The sequence below is a fragment of the Hemiscyllium ocellatum genome, chromosome 1 (genome assembly GCF_020745735.1).
Source record: "Hemiscyllium ocellatum isolate sHemOce1 chromosome 1, sHemOce1.pat.X.cur, whole genome shotgun sequence".
Classification (NCBI taxonomy): Eukaryota; Metazoa; Chordata; class Chondrichthyes; order Orectolobiformes; family Hemiscylliidae; genus Hemiscyllium; species Hemiscyllium ocellatum.
Genome location: NC_083401.1, coordinates 150510275 through 150525572, shown reverse-complemented (window position 1 = coordinate 150525572; position 15298 = coordinate 150510275). Strand labels below are relative to the sequence as shown.

General features: G+C 42.3%; 1 protein-coding gene across 1 annotated transcript in view; it reads right to left on the bottom strand.

Annotated features, from left to right (window-relative positions):
* tll1 (tolloid-like 1) overlaps positions 1-15298 on the bottom strand; it is a 379020-nt gene that overhangs the window by 218014 nt on the left and 145708 nt on the right. The gene's annotated exons all lie outside the window — the stretch shown is intronic.

Sequence of the window (15298 nt, the reverse complement as noted above, 5' to 3'; positions counted from 1 at the left end):
GGAGCAGGAAAATCGACGTTTCGGGCAAAAGCCCTTCATCAGGAATAGAAGCAGAGTGCCTGCAGGGTGGAGAGATAAATGAGAGGGGGTGGGGGGTGGGGAGAAAGTAGCATAGAGTACAATAGGTGAATGGGGGTGGGGATGGAGGTGATAGGTCAGAGAGAAGGGTGGGGGAGGGTAGCAAAGAGTACAATGGGTGAACGGGACACCCGCATCAATCAACCAACCCGCCCTGCAGCCCAACATTTCAACTCCCCCTCCCACTCAGCTGAGGACATGGAGGTAATGGACCTCCTTCACAGCCACTCCCTCACCACCTGACGCCTGGAGGAAGAACGCCTCATCTTCCGCCTCGGAACACGTCAACCCCAGGGCATCAATGTGGACTTCACCAGTTTCCTCATTTCCCCTTCTCCCACCTCACCCCAGTTCCAAACTTCCAGCTCAGCACTGTCCCCATGACTTGTCCTACCTGCCTATCTTCCTTTCCACCTATCCACTCCACACTCTTCTCTGACCTATCACCTTCTTACCCACCCCCACTCACCCACTGTACTCTTTGCTACCCTCCCGGGCGGTGCGGGGTTCCCAGACTATGAGGTTAGAAGCTGTGGATGGGAGATCTCCTGAGGTGATGGGGTTCTGCATGGTCAGGGAGATGATGACGGTGGGAGTGGGGGTCATGGTCGGGGGGCGGTAGGAGGAGGTGTCTTTGAGTTGCCGTCTGGTTTCAGCGGTGTAGAGGTCACGCATCAATGAATTTAATACACGCCATGACGTCAAACACTTCTTCCGCCGCCTCTGTGTCCGAGCGTACTTTTACAATCAGGACTCCTGCCCATCTTCCGAGGACCCCTTCACCCACCTCCAACACACTCCATCCACCTGGACACCCCGTGCTGGCCTAATACCCGTCCTCGATCTCTTCATTTCCAACTGCTGCCGGGACATTAACCACCTCAACCTGTCTACCACCCTCCCCTACTCCAACCTCTCACCCTCAACACGCAGCCCTCCACTCCCTCTGCTCCAATCCCAACCTCACCATCAAGCCAGTGGATAAAGGGGGTGCAGTGGTAGTTTGGCGCACTGACCTCTACACCGCTGAAGCCAGATGCCAACTCGAGAACACCTCCTCCTACCACCCTCTCGACCATGACCCCAACCCCATCACCAAACCATCATCTCCCAGACCATCCACAACTTCTTCACCTCAGGAGATGTCCCACCCACAGCTTCCAACCTCAGTCTGGGAATCTTGCACTGTCCGGTTCTACCTCCTTCCCAATGTCCACAAGCCTGACCACCCTGGCCAACCCATTGTCTCAGCATGCTCCTGCCCCAATGAACTCATCTCTACCTACCTCGACACTGTCCTATCCCCACATCCCCCCACACCCGAGTCCAGGAACTCCCCATATACACTCGAGACACCAACCATGCCCTCCACCTCCTCCAAGACTTCCATTTCCCCTGCCCCCAATGCCTTATCTTCACCATGGATATCCAGTCCCTCTACACCTCCGTCCGCCATGACCAGGGCCTCCAAGCCTTCCGTTTCTTCCTAGACACTCTCATTCATTTGGCCGAACTGGTCCTCACCCTTAACAATTTCTCCTTCAAATCCTCCCACTTCCTCCAGACCAAAAGAATAGCCGTATGGGCCCCAGCAATGCCTGTCTCTTTGTTGGCTATGTAGAACAGTCCATCTTCCATAGTTACACCGGCACCACTCCCCAGCTCTTCCTCTGCTACATTGATGACTGCAGTGCACCACCTCATGCTCCCATGAGGAGGTTGAGCAATTCATCAACTTCACCAACACATTCCACCCTGACATTCAATTTACCTGGACCATCTCTGACACCTCCCTTCCCTTCTTGGGCCTCTCCATCTCCATTAATGACGACTGACTTGACACTGACACTTGTTTTTTTTACAAGCCCACGGACTCCCATAGCTACCTGGATTACACCTGTTTCCTCCCCACCTCCTGCAAAAATGCCATCCTGTATTCCCAGTTGCTCCACCTCGTCTGCTCCCAGGAGGACCAGTTCCACCACAGAACACGCCAGATGGTCTATTTCTTTAGAGACCGCAATTTCCCTTCCCACGTGGTTAACGATGCCCTCCAATGCATCTCATCCACATCCCCCACCTCTGCCCTCAGACCCCACCCCTCCAATCGTAACAAGAACAGAACCCCCTTTGTGTCACCTTCCACCCTACCAACCTTCGCATAAACAACATTTCCACCACCTCCAAACAGACCCCACCACCAGAGATATATTTCCCTCCCCACCCCTTTCCGCAAAGACCATTCCCTCTGTGACCACCTAGTCAGGTCAACGCCCCTCAACAACCCACCTTCCCATCCTGACACCTTACCCTGCCACCACAGGAATTGCAAAATCTGCACCCACACCTCCTCCCTCACCTCCATCCAAGGCCCCAAAGGAGCCATCCACATCCAAAGTTTTATCTGCACATCCACCAATATCATTTAATGTATCAGTTGCTCCTGATGTGGTCTCCTCTACATTGGGGAAACTGGACGCCTCCTAACAGAGCGCTTTAGGGAACATCCTTGGGACACCAGCACCAATCAACCACACCGCCCTGCGGCCCAACATTTCAACTCCCCCTCCCTCTCAGCCAAGAACATGGAGGTCCTGGGCCTGCTTCACTGCCGGTCCCTCGCCACCCGATGCCTGGAGGAAGAATGCCTCATCTTCCGCCTTGGAACACTTCAACATCAGGACATCAATGTGGATTTCACCAGTTTACTCATTTCCCCTTCTCCCGCCTCACCCCAGTTACAAACTTCCAGCTCAGCACTGTCCCCATGACTTGTTCTACCTTCCTATCTTCCTTTCCACCCTCCTCTCCAACCTATCACCTATTGTACTCTTTGCTACTTTCTCCCTACTCCCATCTCCCCCCCCATTTATCTCTCTACCCTGGAGGCTTCCTGCTTCTATTCCTGATGAAGGGCTTTTGCCCAAAACGTTGATTTTCCTGCTCCTCAGATGCTGCCTGACCTGCTGTGCTTTTCCAGCAAGACTAATCCAGAACATAAATGAAATATCAGTCTGGACAGTTCTTCTAGACAAGAATGGAAAATGTTTGGTACTTCTAGCACATTCCCAGGGAGGAATGCATTGAAAGAGTCACAAACCATGCTGGAAAGCAGATGTGCCAGGTCCCAACTTTACATCAGAAATGATTTATGTCATCTTAAGGGAAGGAGTCAGTACTGACTTTGGTCTGAATTGGATCCTCCGTTTCCAGTCCACCTTGGCAACTCACTGTTGCTCACAGCTCGGTGTCATTTCTGTTGGCAACACTGAGGGCCATCTTCCATTCCTCGCTCCTCAGTGCTGGCTTCTGCTTCTGTCACGCAATTGCAGGTTACCCTCTGCTATCTCAGCTCCTCCTCGTCCATGTTGCATTCTCAACTGTGCATCAAACCCATGAAATGGGAAGTCAAATCTGTCCCCTGAAGGAGCTGATAACAAGTTTGTTCGTGGCCTTAAGCAGCCAGTTAAGTAGTCAAAGTGGGTATCCTCTTCAAAAAAAGCAGCCTGAACATGTGTGTTTCACATTGGAAAACTGGAACATTTGACTTTGAGAAACAGCAGTAGCCTGAACTGTGCCTAAATTAGCCCAAACAGTGCAAAATCCATAGGGGTGTCTAACTCAAAATAAAAGAGGTCTTGGGTGGAACTGCATCAGAAGGTCCAGATTCCCAGCCTCACAAACAAAAGAATGAATAGCTCTTTAACAGTCGTATGCCATGTGAAATTAGCTCGACTGACCAATTGCAGACGTGGATCCTATCCTGAGGGATACAGCCACAACTGTGAAGACAGAAATGACATTTTATTTAAAGTGACTAAAACAGAACCCCTTCAAAACGTGAGGTGAGATAAGAGTACAGTGATAGTAAGCAACTTGGCTCCAGGAGCATTATGGTCAAGTTCAATCATTTCTTCAGGAACATGGATTCCCATCATGAATGAGTAGCTAGTGATAGAGTTAGGGCCTGGCCAATTTTCTCTACAATGTCCATTTGCACTGAGGCCAGTGGCCTGAGTGAGGGCAGGCAACACAACACAAACTGAGTATTGAGCCTAAATCTGTTGTAATTAGACAGTTCACTTACTGACTGGCTAAACAAGGCAGCAAGCACTGGAGAAGCTCATAATTCTCTTATATGTTTGATGAGTAAGACCCAATCAACTTTTGGTCAATAAATGCACTGAAATGTTAATTTAGACTTAAGTAGAATATATGAAGCAGCAGTGATGTAAAACTGGAGCAAATCCAATTCAGATCATCCTTTCAACTGCTGCAATCAGCACAGAGGCCCAAAGTAGGTAACAGACTGCCTGTATCTTTCAGGAATCAAGTCCTCTAATTTGTAAGCCACAGTCCTATTGTTTATACCCACAAATTTAATGGGCAATTTATTTTTCATAGAACCCCCACAGTGTCGAAACAGGTCATTTGGCCAAACAAGTCCACACCAACCCTCCGAAGAGTATCCCATCCAGATCCATTCCCTTATGCATCCCTGAACGCTATGAACAATTTAACATGGCCAATCCGCCTAGTCTGCACATTGTTGGATGGTGGAAGGAAACCGGAACACGCGGAGGAAACCCACGTAGACATGGAGAAAATACGCAAACTCCACACAGACAGAGACCAGAGTTTAGAATCAAACCTGAGCCCCTGGCGCTGTGAGGCAGCAGTGCTAACCATTGAGCCACCTTGCCCACATTATTCATGTCTCAACCTGTTTTTGTTGCATTCTACAATAGAAGAGGTACCACAGCTGTGAGCATTAAATTATTTTTGAGAGGTCAGCAGCAAGAGGAATGCTGCTCCTGGCTCCACAATATTATATAAGACTAGATTTGGTACCTACTAAAATCTGTGACATGGCATTGAGGTCTGGTTTTACAAATGATTCAAAACTACCACTGATAAAATTGAGATGTTTAACCATCCAGTAGTCAAAATCATTGAAACCAAATTATTCATCAACTGAAACGCTCTCTCAGTTTCACTTATTGCCATATTTCAGGCCTGAGCATTATGAGCATCGATATTTTACTTGCAGGGATGTTAAATTTTCTAAATGGTAGCCATGTAGATTTCAACTTGAACAAGTTATCCTTGACTGCAGAGAAAAATTGGGGTCTATAATGTTTATACTGACAGTAAATAACAAACAAGGCACATTAAGAGGCCACACAGTGGCTCAGTGGTCAGCATTGCTGCCTCACAGCACCAGGGTCCCAGGTTCAATTCTAGCCTCACGTGACTGTCTGTGTGGAGTTTGCACATTCTGCCTGTGTCTGCGTGAGTTTCCTCCCGCAGGTCAGGTGAATTGACCATGCTAAATTGCCCATAGTGTTACGTGCATTAGTCAGAGAGAAATGGGCGTGGGTGGGTTACTCTTCAGAGGGTTGGTGTGGACTGGTTGGGCCGAAGGGCCTGTTTCCACACTGTAGGGAATCTAATCTAATCTAGTATTAAAAAGTAGCTTTTGAACTTAGTCCATTAATATGTATTGCATTATTGAGCAATAGTCTTCATGGAGCCTGGATAATAACTATTCACTAATACCACCTGAAGTTGTTTATAATTTCCATAAGCACTCACCAATGAAATTTAACAGGTGTCTCTTCAAAAACAATTCAAGCTTATTGTAATAAAGAGAGAGATATTACTGTTTTTATCAATGGTTAAGTATAATCTCTGGAGTCACCAAAGAGCTAAAGGCCCCAACTCTATTTCATTCTGACACTACAAGTGAGCAGAACATTTTGTACCCAGCTGGCTAAACTTGTAGAGAATGTAATTTAACACATAGCTAGAGAAAGCACTAAAGGAGCACAGAAGTTACTTTTGTGCAAACTGCCTGTTTGATTCTATGCAGGCCTATTCATCATATTAGTGGGAGTTTTCTCGAGAAGAATGGGCAGTATGTGTGTCAAGTAAATAGTGGAGCTTATTCCTCATTACCCACACCTCCGCACACCATTTTTTTTCTGGAAAATATTGTTTAGATTTCTAAAAGACCTTGCCTTCATTAAGTCAGTGAGTCAGACTCCTACACGCTGAAGGCAAATGTGAAATAAAATAAAGTGGCAGTAGGCACCTGTTGTTTTAATACCTTATTTATATTAGAGCATCATGGATGACAGATCATTTTCAAATTATTTGTAATTTAGTACTCTTTATATTATATGGGTGTTATAGGGTATTTTTCATAATCTTGCATAACTGCCTGTATGAAATTCCTGTTTGTGGTTTTACTCCAAACATGATTTTCACAAGTTACAGCACACCCATACAGAGTGTTTATACAGGTCAACCATGACAACACTGCATTGTCAGCCTATAAGGATGGACTGAGGAGAGTACACCCAAACTAGCAAACATAACATGGTAGGTCATGAAGGTGTCCTTGACTAGCTACAGTTTCACCATAAAGTGCCTAACTCCAGAGAACTTCAGTACTTCCCAGGAGCTGAAAAATTACACCATGTTCTTTGTGACCTGCAACACATTATCAATGAGGATGAGCACCTCACCAAAACCTTCCCCACAACTCCACTACTTGCCTTTAAACAACTGCCAAACTGCAAATAGATTATTGTTCGTAGCAAACTGCCCGGCTCTCAGGACAACGCTGTCACAGTGGATGCTGCAAATCGTGTCAGATTGTGGACACAGATACCACTATTACGCGTGGGAACACCTCCCACCTTGTACATGGCAGGTAATCATGTGACTCAGCCAACGTTGTCTATCTTATACGTTGCAGGCAAGGATGCCCAGAGGCATGGTACATTGGGGAAACCAAGCAAAGGCTAAGACAACGGGTGAATTGGCACCGCACAACAATCAACAGACAGGAGGGTTCCCTCCCAGTTGGGGAACACTTCAGTGGTCCGGGATATTCAGCCTCGGACTTTCGGGTGACCATCCTCCAAGGTGGACTTCGGGACAGGCAGCAGAAAAAAGTGGGCGAGCAGAGGCTGATAGCTAAGTTCGGTACCCATAGGGAGGGCCTCAACCGGGACCTTGGGTTCATGTCACATTACAGGTGATCACCATTACACTACACACACACACACACACACACACAGACTTAAGACACTCTGCACTCACCACACACACACTTTCTCACACTCAGAACCCCCACCCCAGACAGACAGACAGACAGACAAAGGCCCACATGCACACATATATTTTGTGGGGTGAATTTGTATTTGCAGAGTTATATTGTACTTCGCTCAAAAACTGCATGCATTTATGTAAAACTCAGTTATCTCACTTTTTTTTATTAGAATCAATCTAAACATCATGGCATAGACAGAGAACACAGGGGGCCAACACCTTCAACATATTGTCTAGCTATCACCATTGTTAACAGCTAACCCGAGAATGCAACTTTAAAAAAAATGTTTTGTGATTTACTTATGAAAAGTGAAACTATCACTGTATTCTAACAGATGAAAGGCTAAACAGACAATCAATTTTTCAATGTATAATTTCAGTTACATCACACTGAAAATTTTTGCTATAAATTCTGTGTTACGATCAAGCCTTCCACAATCACCTGAAGGAGCGTCACTCCAGAAGCTAGTATGCTTCCAATTAAACCTATTGGACTATAACTGGTGTTGGTGAGATTTTTGACTTTGAACTCCAGAGAAGTCTTTGTGCTCCTGGCATAATTTGCTTAAATGATTGGAATTTGTTTAATCTGTAAGAGACAATGGAACACAGCCTCAGAACTTTGGTGAGGCAGATGAGATCATCTGCTGCACCTCTTTTCATGGGGGAGCAAGTCAGTTCTAGAAAGACAAAACGTGTTGCATGCCACACAAAGTTTTCCTTGCTGGTGTTGTAAGATTATCTCTTCTGACATCTTGTTTACAAAGCTTTGGAGCTTCTGAAACCAGAATCCGCTGCAGTGTTGAATGACTGCCTACATTTCATGCCCCTCTGTGATTTGTTCGTCAGCTGGAGATTCCCACTTGTAGAAAGATAGGAAGTAGGAGCAGGAATGGTTCATTCTACCCTCCAAGCTCATTCCATCATTCAATTTGATCATGGCTGATCATCAAATTCAGTACCATGTCCCTGTTTACTGCCCAAACTGTTCAAACCCTTTAGCTCTAAGAATTATATTTAACTCTTTCTTTCAATATTTTCACCTCAAACAATTACTAGTGAATTCTACAGAATCATCACTCTTTTCATCTTTATTCTTCATTTATCATATGTTTGCTCACTCGACTGGCCCAAATCACAGTGAAGCATTTCTACATTTTCCTCACAGCTCACTCTCCTACCCAGATATTTGTTGTCTGCATTTAGTTCCTTGTTTACATTATCAACATATATTGTGAATAGCTGGGGTCCAGCACGGAGATCTGCAGTACCCCAATAATTACTGGCTCCACTCAAAATAAAACCCATTTATTCCCACTTAGTTTCCTGTCTGCCAAACACTCCTTTTCCCATGTCAGTACACTACCCCAATCATATGCACTTTAAATTTTACATGCTAATTCCTTGTGTGGGACCTTATCAAAAACCTTCTGAAAGACTATGTAAACCACATCCACTGCCTCACCTTTATCAACTCTACTAGCTACATCCTTGAAAAGTTCCAGAAGTTTTATCAAGCATGGTTTCCCTTCCATAAATCCATGCAGACTCTGTTTGATCCTGTCACTGTTTTCCAACTACTCTGCTATTATATCTTTTATAATGCCCTCTAACATTTTCCCTATTATCAATGTTAAGCTAACCAGTCTATAAATACCCTGTTTTCTTTCTACCTTTTGTTTTAAAGAACGTAGTGAGGTTACCTTAATAATTCATAGGAACTGCTCCAGAATTATATAATCTTGAAAGATGACCACTATTGCATCCATCATTTCTAGGGCCACTTCCTCTTTTACCCTGGTATGTAGATTATCAGGACCTGGGGATTGATCAGCTTTTAATTCAATCAGTACGCCCAAAACCCATTTAGCTAATACTGATTTCCTTCATTTCCTCTCTCTCATTAGACCTTGTATTTTCCAACACTTTTGGGATGTTGTGTTCTCCTTTGTGCTCCTTAGTACAAGCAACACCCTGTATAGCATATCCTTAAGAATTTCCATTCTATACACAAACCCAAGCCAGTGAAGTCTTCTTTTCTTGATTAGTGCTAATTCACTTGGCATTCTCATCCTAGAAAGGACTGCTTCATTTGTTACTTTGTCTGTACATGTGATGCCAAGGATGCATCATAGACACAGGAAATAGAAATTGATAAACGTGTATTTTGTGGCAGACCAACAGCAGCATGAGGATACACGCCTGGTAATTAAGCATCTTCAAGTTTGCCAACCTGCTTGATCTTTGTGCATGCCTGTTTTATTCACCAGGTTGCCTTTGTGTTGTGCTTGCTCAAATTAACATCAAGAGAAAGGTTGCCTGTTGCCTTCAATCCAAGGTAGCAGAATGTCATGACTGTTTCTGGTGGAGCTTTGCTGTATTTGATCACAAGCAGCAACACAACACCTTGCCTCATAAATGCAATTTTCTTGACATTAACAGTAAGTGATAATATAACACAGGCAGGTAACAAGTAACCATGAATCTTTGAGTAAACAATCATAATTCTATCCCCTGAAGTAAAAAATATTTCTGTCTTCTAGCATTTCCCTTAGATATCTAACTCACCTTGTTGCTGATTTTGTTACACTTGAAACAGTGTTTTGCTGTTTGGAAACGCATATTATCACAGGATAGCTGGATCTAGAACTTCTTCTAGAAAAAGCTGTAAACACACTATGTATTTGATTATACTTAAATAATAAAGGGCAATAATGATACAAATCAGAAACAGCACTTTATCTCTCTTGCTCTACAAAAGTTTCTGAGTTCTACCTTGCACACCCAATATTCTCTTCTCAGTGGGTGGGAGAATCCACATCTCCATTTTCTCACAAACTAACTAATAATGATTACTACAACTTAATTTTTTTTTTCATTTTAAGATGCTTTGCACTTTACAGGAACAATTCAGCAAATATGATTTCCAATTCTTAATCTTAAGAGTCAAGCATATTGCTTGTCATGTACTCTTGGCAATGTATGTTTGTAAAATCATAAGTAACCACAGACTAATGATAGTTCAGAAGTTCTAATGTCTTAGTGAAAGATCCTGAGGTAACACATGTGATACCGCTAGAAGCAAGAGACACATTTTCAATCATGCCAAGTGTGGCCATCCACAAAGAAACACGTGGATAAAACCCAGAGAAGGACATCATAAGTCACCCGGAATAGAAAATATTTCTCTTCTATTTGAAAGTGTGAGAAAATGAAAGAATGAGAGACAAGAGAGAATGGGGAAATTGTTTAAAAAGCTGCACTTTCTTGCTTATATTTCAAATTGTAAAGACTGGCCACTGCCCGTCAACTGACATAAGTATACTATAATTTCGTGAATATTTCAATCACATGTTCCCAGAACAGCACAAACAGAATCTCACATACATTCCATGGCATCGAAGCCAACACAAAAGAACATGCAGAAGCTAAGCAGGTCAGGCAGCAAGTTTCTCCAGCATTTTCTGGTTTTAGTTCAGATTTCCAGCTCCATAGCATTTTGCTTTTACAAAAGAAAATGACAAACTACACTTCATCAACTGATGCAGAGAATGATGGGAAACAGTTGAAACTCAAAAGTGTGAAGTAGCACTAATCGTTCACTATTTATTTTGTGCAACTAAAAATGTTTTTGGCCCAGGATATAAAATTCAAAAATACTGCAGAAACCTAGCAGGTCTGGCAGCATCTGTGGAGAGGGAAACTGAGTTAAAATTTGAGTTCAATACAATTCTTCTTCAGAATCAAAGAAGCTAGAATATTAAGCTATTGTTAATTTTTTTTGGGGGGGTGGAGGGGAGGAAGAGGAGGAATTAGTGGAACAGAGCAAAAGATACAAAAATCATACAATGTGGAAACAGGCCATTCAGCCCACCACTGAGTTTGCAAAGAGCATCCCAAAAAGACTCACCCCCATAACCTATCCTTGTAACCCTGCATTTCCCATTGCTAATCCACCTAACCTGCACATCTTTGAACTATGGGAGAAAACCCACGCAGACACAGGGAGAATACACAAACTCCACGCAGATAGTTGCCCCAGGTTGGAATTGAATCTGGGTCCCTGGTGCTGAGAGGCAGCAGTGCTAACCAATAATCCACCATGTTGCCCATATGGAATGCTAATGGTAGTAGGAGACAATAGGAAACAAAACACGAGTTAAGGCACAACAGTAAAATTGTCAATAAGCAACTTATTTTTTGTGAGATGTTAGTTAAAGGATAAATATTATGCAGAATAATTGCTCTTGTTCAAATATTACCATGAAGTCTTTTATAGCCACCTCAGTAAGAAGGCAGCCTCTGTTTAACCACACATCTAAATTAAGAAAATCTCTATTGGTTTTGTGACAGTATTCAAAGCTCGAGATTATTTGTTTGCAGGAATAGGAGTGGGTCACTTTTACACATACAAATATCCAGCAAAAGAGCTCCAAATGGTCTGACACTTTGTGACTTCTGTGATGGAGACAGAAAAAAAGTAAATGCAATTTCTTGATGTTTCATTTTTTCCAGTCTGTTTGCAAAGGGTTTTTTTCCAGTTTTGAAATATACTGTGGCATCATACCTGCAAACCATGTGTTTGAGAAGTCTAATTATTAAATGACCCTCAACAAACTCTCTTCAGGATTAAATCAAAAGTATGATTTATTCATGTATTAAAACATCAGGAGATCATCATCATAACATGTGTTCATGTGTGCACATGCGTGCTTGGAATAGGGAAAAAGAGAAAAAGGAGTTTGCAGTTAGGAGTAAGCTTTCTTAAAAAAAAATCAAAGGTATGGATATTAATTCACATGACTTTTTCCTCCTTGTCTAAAAAGTTAGTGTCCAGTTAAGGTTCTTTTTCATAGATGCTCGGATTTAGAGGATACAATTTACTGAATTTGCAGCATTCCTTTTAAAGTTGCATTGTCAGCAGCATGACAATGGCGTACAGCTTTCTTGAAAGAACTAGGTTTCAAAGGATATTTAGACAAGAAGCAGACTGAGCAAAACCTGGAATCTGGTTCTGGTGTCACAGTTAGATTCTTAGCAGAATAATGTTAACAGTAACTAGATATTTTACCAGACTAATACAAATGGGGTTCAGGGATTATAGTTAAACTCTACAGAGATTAGGATGATTTCGGTCATATGACAGGCCATTAAGGAATTAGTTTTAGTTTAATATACATTTCACAGTAATACATTTCAAGAGTACTTCATTAGCTGTAACATATTTTGGTATGTCCTGAGGACATGGAGGAATTTTATAAATTAGAGTTACTTTTATGTTTGACTTGATTCTGAATGGCCCATATTATTCCTACGAAATTGCTCTCAGCAACTGGAACATGTCCTTATCTGTATCAACAGCTTAATTTATCCACATGTTCTTCTGTGAATGCCATGAAACACAATTATGCAATAATAATGAATGAAAATTAATGTAACAGAATGAAAAACTGAAACCTTAATTTAATTTGACAAATCTGAGAGTTTAAGCATGAAAGATTTTTTTGATATTGAGTCAAGGCATAAGAAATGCATAATGAGAATGAATTCTATCATTCCACATTGAAAGGTGATGAATGCTGACAATCATGAATGCATGCTGGTTAGACAGTTGTTTTTGCTGGCAAAAAAAACCCTCAAATTCTAATTGCTCCTCAGGAGTAGTACTTACAAATAGACAACACAACTCCAACTCATGCAGTTCTAGGTTTAGTAGAACCTCATTAGGGATTTAGGCAGTTAACAAGATTGGTTGGGCATACAACATTTTTAAAAGGCTGCACAAGGCCTGGATATTTAAAAGAAATTATTTTAACATCTTGCAACCAGCAGCTGAAAGGAGGAGATGTGAGGGACTGGTTCTATCTGACAATTACCATTAGTGCACTGCTTGTGGGTCAGAGGAGCACAGAGTTCCCATCAGCTCACCAAGTTTTCCCAATTACTCATCACATCCCATTTAGCATCCTTATGCCCACTAACTGGCAAACATCCCCCAACTCAAAGTCCATCTCCCTCCACTGCCCACTGTCCAGTTCCACCCCAACTGCTGTGATGTTCAACACCTTCACTGCCAACTCATTCCAAGCACTGGGACATCTGACGCTCTCAACCCTCCCAAAACCCCAACAAGATGCTTGGTTTCCACCCCCACCCCCACCCCCACCCCCAACCAAACACCCTTGTGTTGTCAAATTCCAATCACTGAACCGACACCCGTAACCCCTGTCATCTTCTGACCTCCAGAGACCATACCCTCTGCTGCAAAGTTGTACTTAATTCCAATTCACTCACTGGCTAATTTGCAGCTTGATAATGTGACTGTCTGTCAGGCAGCAAATGTATTACAAAGATCACAATCATCTCCTGCCATTAAGTTCAGGAGTACTGCAGGAAATTTGTACAACCAGGTTTCCCATCTGCAAATCCTCTACCCTTAACTGTTCTCACCTCAAAAATGTGAATCAGGCCAAGGCATCAGTCCCAAAGCTTTAATCATTAAGTCAGAATCAGTTGCAATTGGTGCAGAGATTAGTTTACTTTTGGTTAGCATCTACTTAAACCAATTAGGACCAATCAAAGTGAAGGAGAAGGTAATGAAGTTCAGGATAAAATAAAGAAATAGCATGTAAAATAATTATCTAAACATAAGAGATTGAAGAATTCATTGATGACTTGAATATTCACAGAACAAATCCTTGAATTAAACCATGGCAAATCCAGTAAAAATGGTGATATTATCATACTTGTATAAACATAAGCATGAACCAAATTAAAGTAAAAATTAGAAGTGAGAGCAATGTAAAGTTAGACAGAAGCATTTGTGGATCAAAGTATAAAATACTGTTGTTATTATTCTTACACTTCACAATAATCTGCAATAATAATGGAAATCTCAAAATGTAACATTAATTAACCAAGCAGCAGATGAGGACCATCTGTTAGGAGAGGAACATCTGTTAGGAGAAGACCATCTGTTAGGAGAAGACCATCTGTTAGGAGAGGAACATCTGTTAGGAGAGGAACATCTGTTAGGAGAGGAACATCTGTTAGGAGAGGAACATCTGTTAGGAGAAGACCATCTGTTAGGAGAGGAACATCTGTTAGGAGAGGAACATCTGTTAGGAGAAGAACATCTGTTAGGAGAGGACCATCTGTTAGGAGAGGACCATCTGTTAGGAGAAGACCATCTGTTAGGAGAGGACCATCTGTTAGGAGAAGACCATCTGTTAGGGAAGGACCATCTGTTAGGAGAAGAACTGTTTTGGCAAAAGCAAAGCCCAAGTTCAAATTGTTAAAAGTACTTTTGTCGTATTTACAACACAAGTTTCATGGAGCTCCCCTCTCCAATCAAAGAAATTATTAGGAATCGCAATTATGTTTTATTCAAAACAGGCAATAAATTTATGAATTGGGCTCTTCAGTACCCCGATATGTAATAGCACGATCAAGGTCTGTGCTATACAGGTAGTTTTTCTACAACATGATGGTTGCGTTCTTGTGCCATCCCACAGTATAGAAAAATCACACTTTAGAAACAATGCTTAAAGTGTTGATATAATCGCGTTACAACCAACGAAAGTTTTAAAAGTTCATGCTTGAGAAACAATGTTTGCAATTCATCAATCGCATTACAGTGAAATCACGTTAACAAAACTCATGCTATAGCAGAACGACCTGTAATTTGAAATCCATCTTTTACACTCTCAAGCAATGATCACATTGAACATGAATGTTTTTTTTCTCATCCCATCCAAATGGTGCTGAAGCTATTGTCTTTCCATTCTTCTCAACTAACTGATGTGTGGCTATCTTTGAACTGTTTCTGTTACATATACTTCAATGACACATCATGTAGTGTATCGACAGAATGAGTCACTGCCCAAGCTTCCTTTGCAAATTCATCTTGTTTCTTTAGAAATCATCTTCTTTCCCCTCGCATTTGGTTTAATTGAAACAAACAGGAAACAACCTGTTCCAAGGCCCCCAAAAATCAAATCCAGTAAGTAGAAGAACAAAGTGCAGCCCACAATAACAAATGTCTGATGTTTTCTGCCTACTTTGAGAGGAACCATCTGGTCTCCTTATGGAACGACTGAAA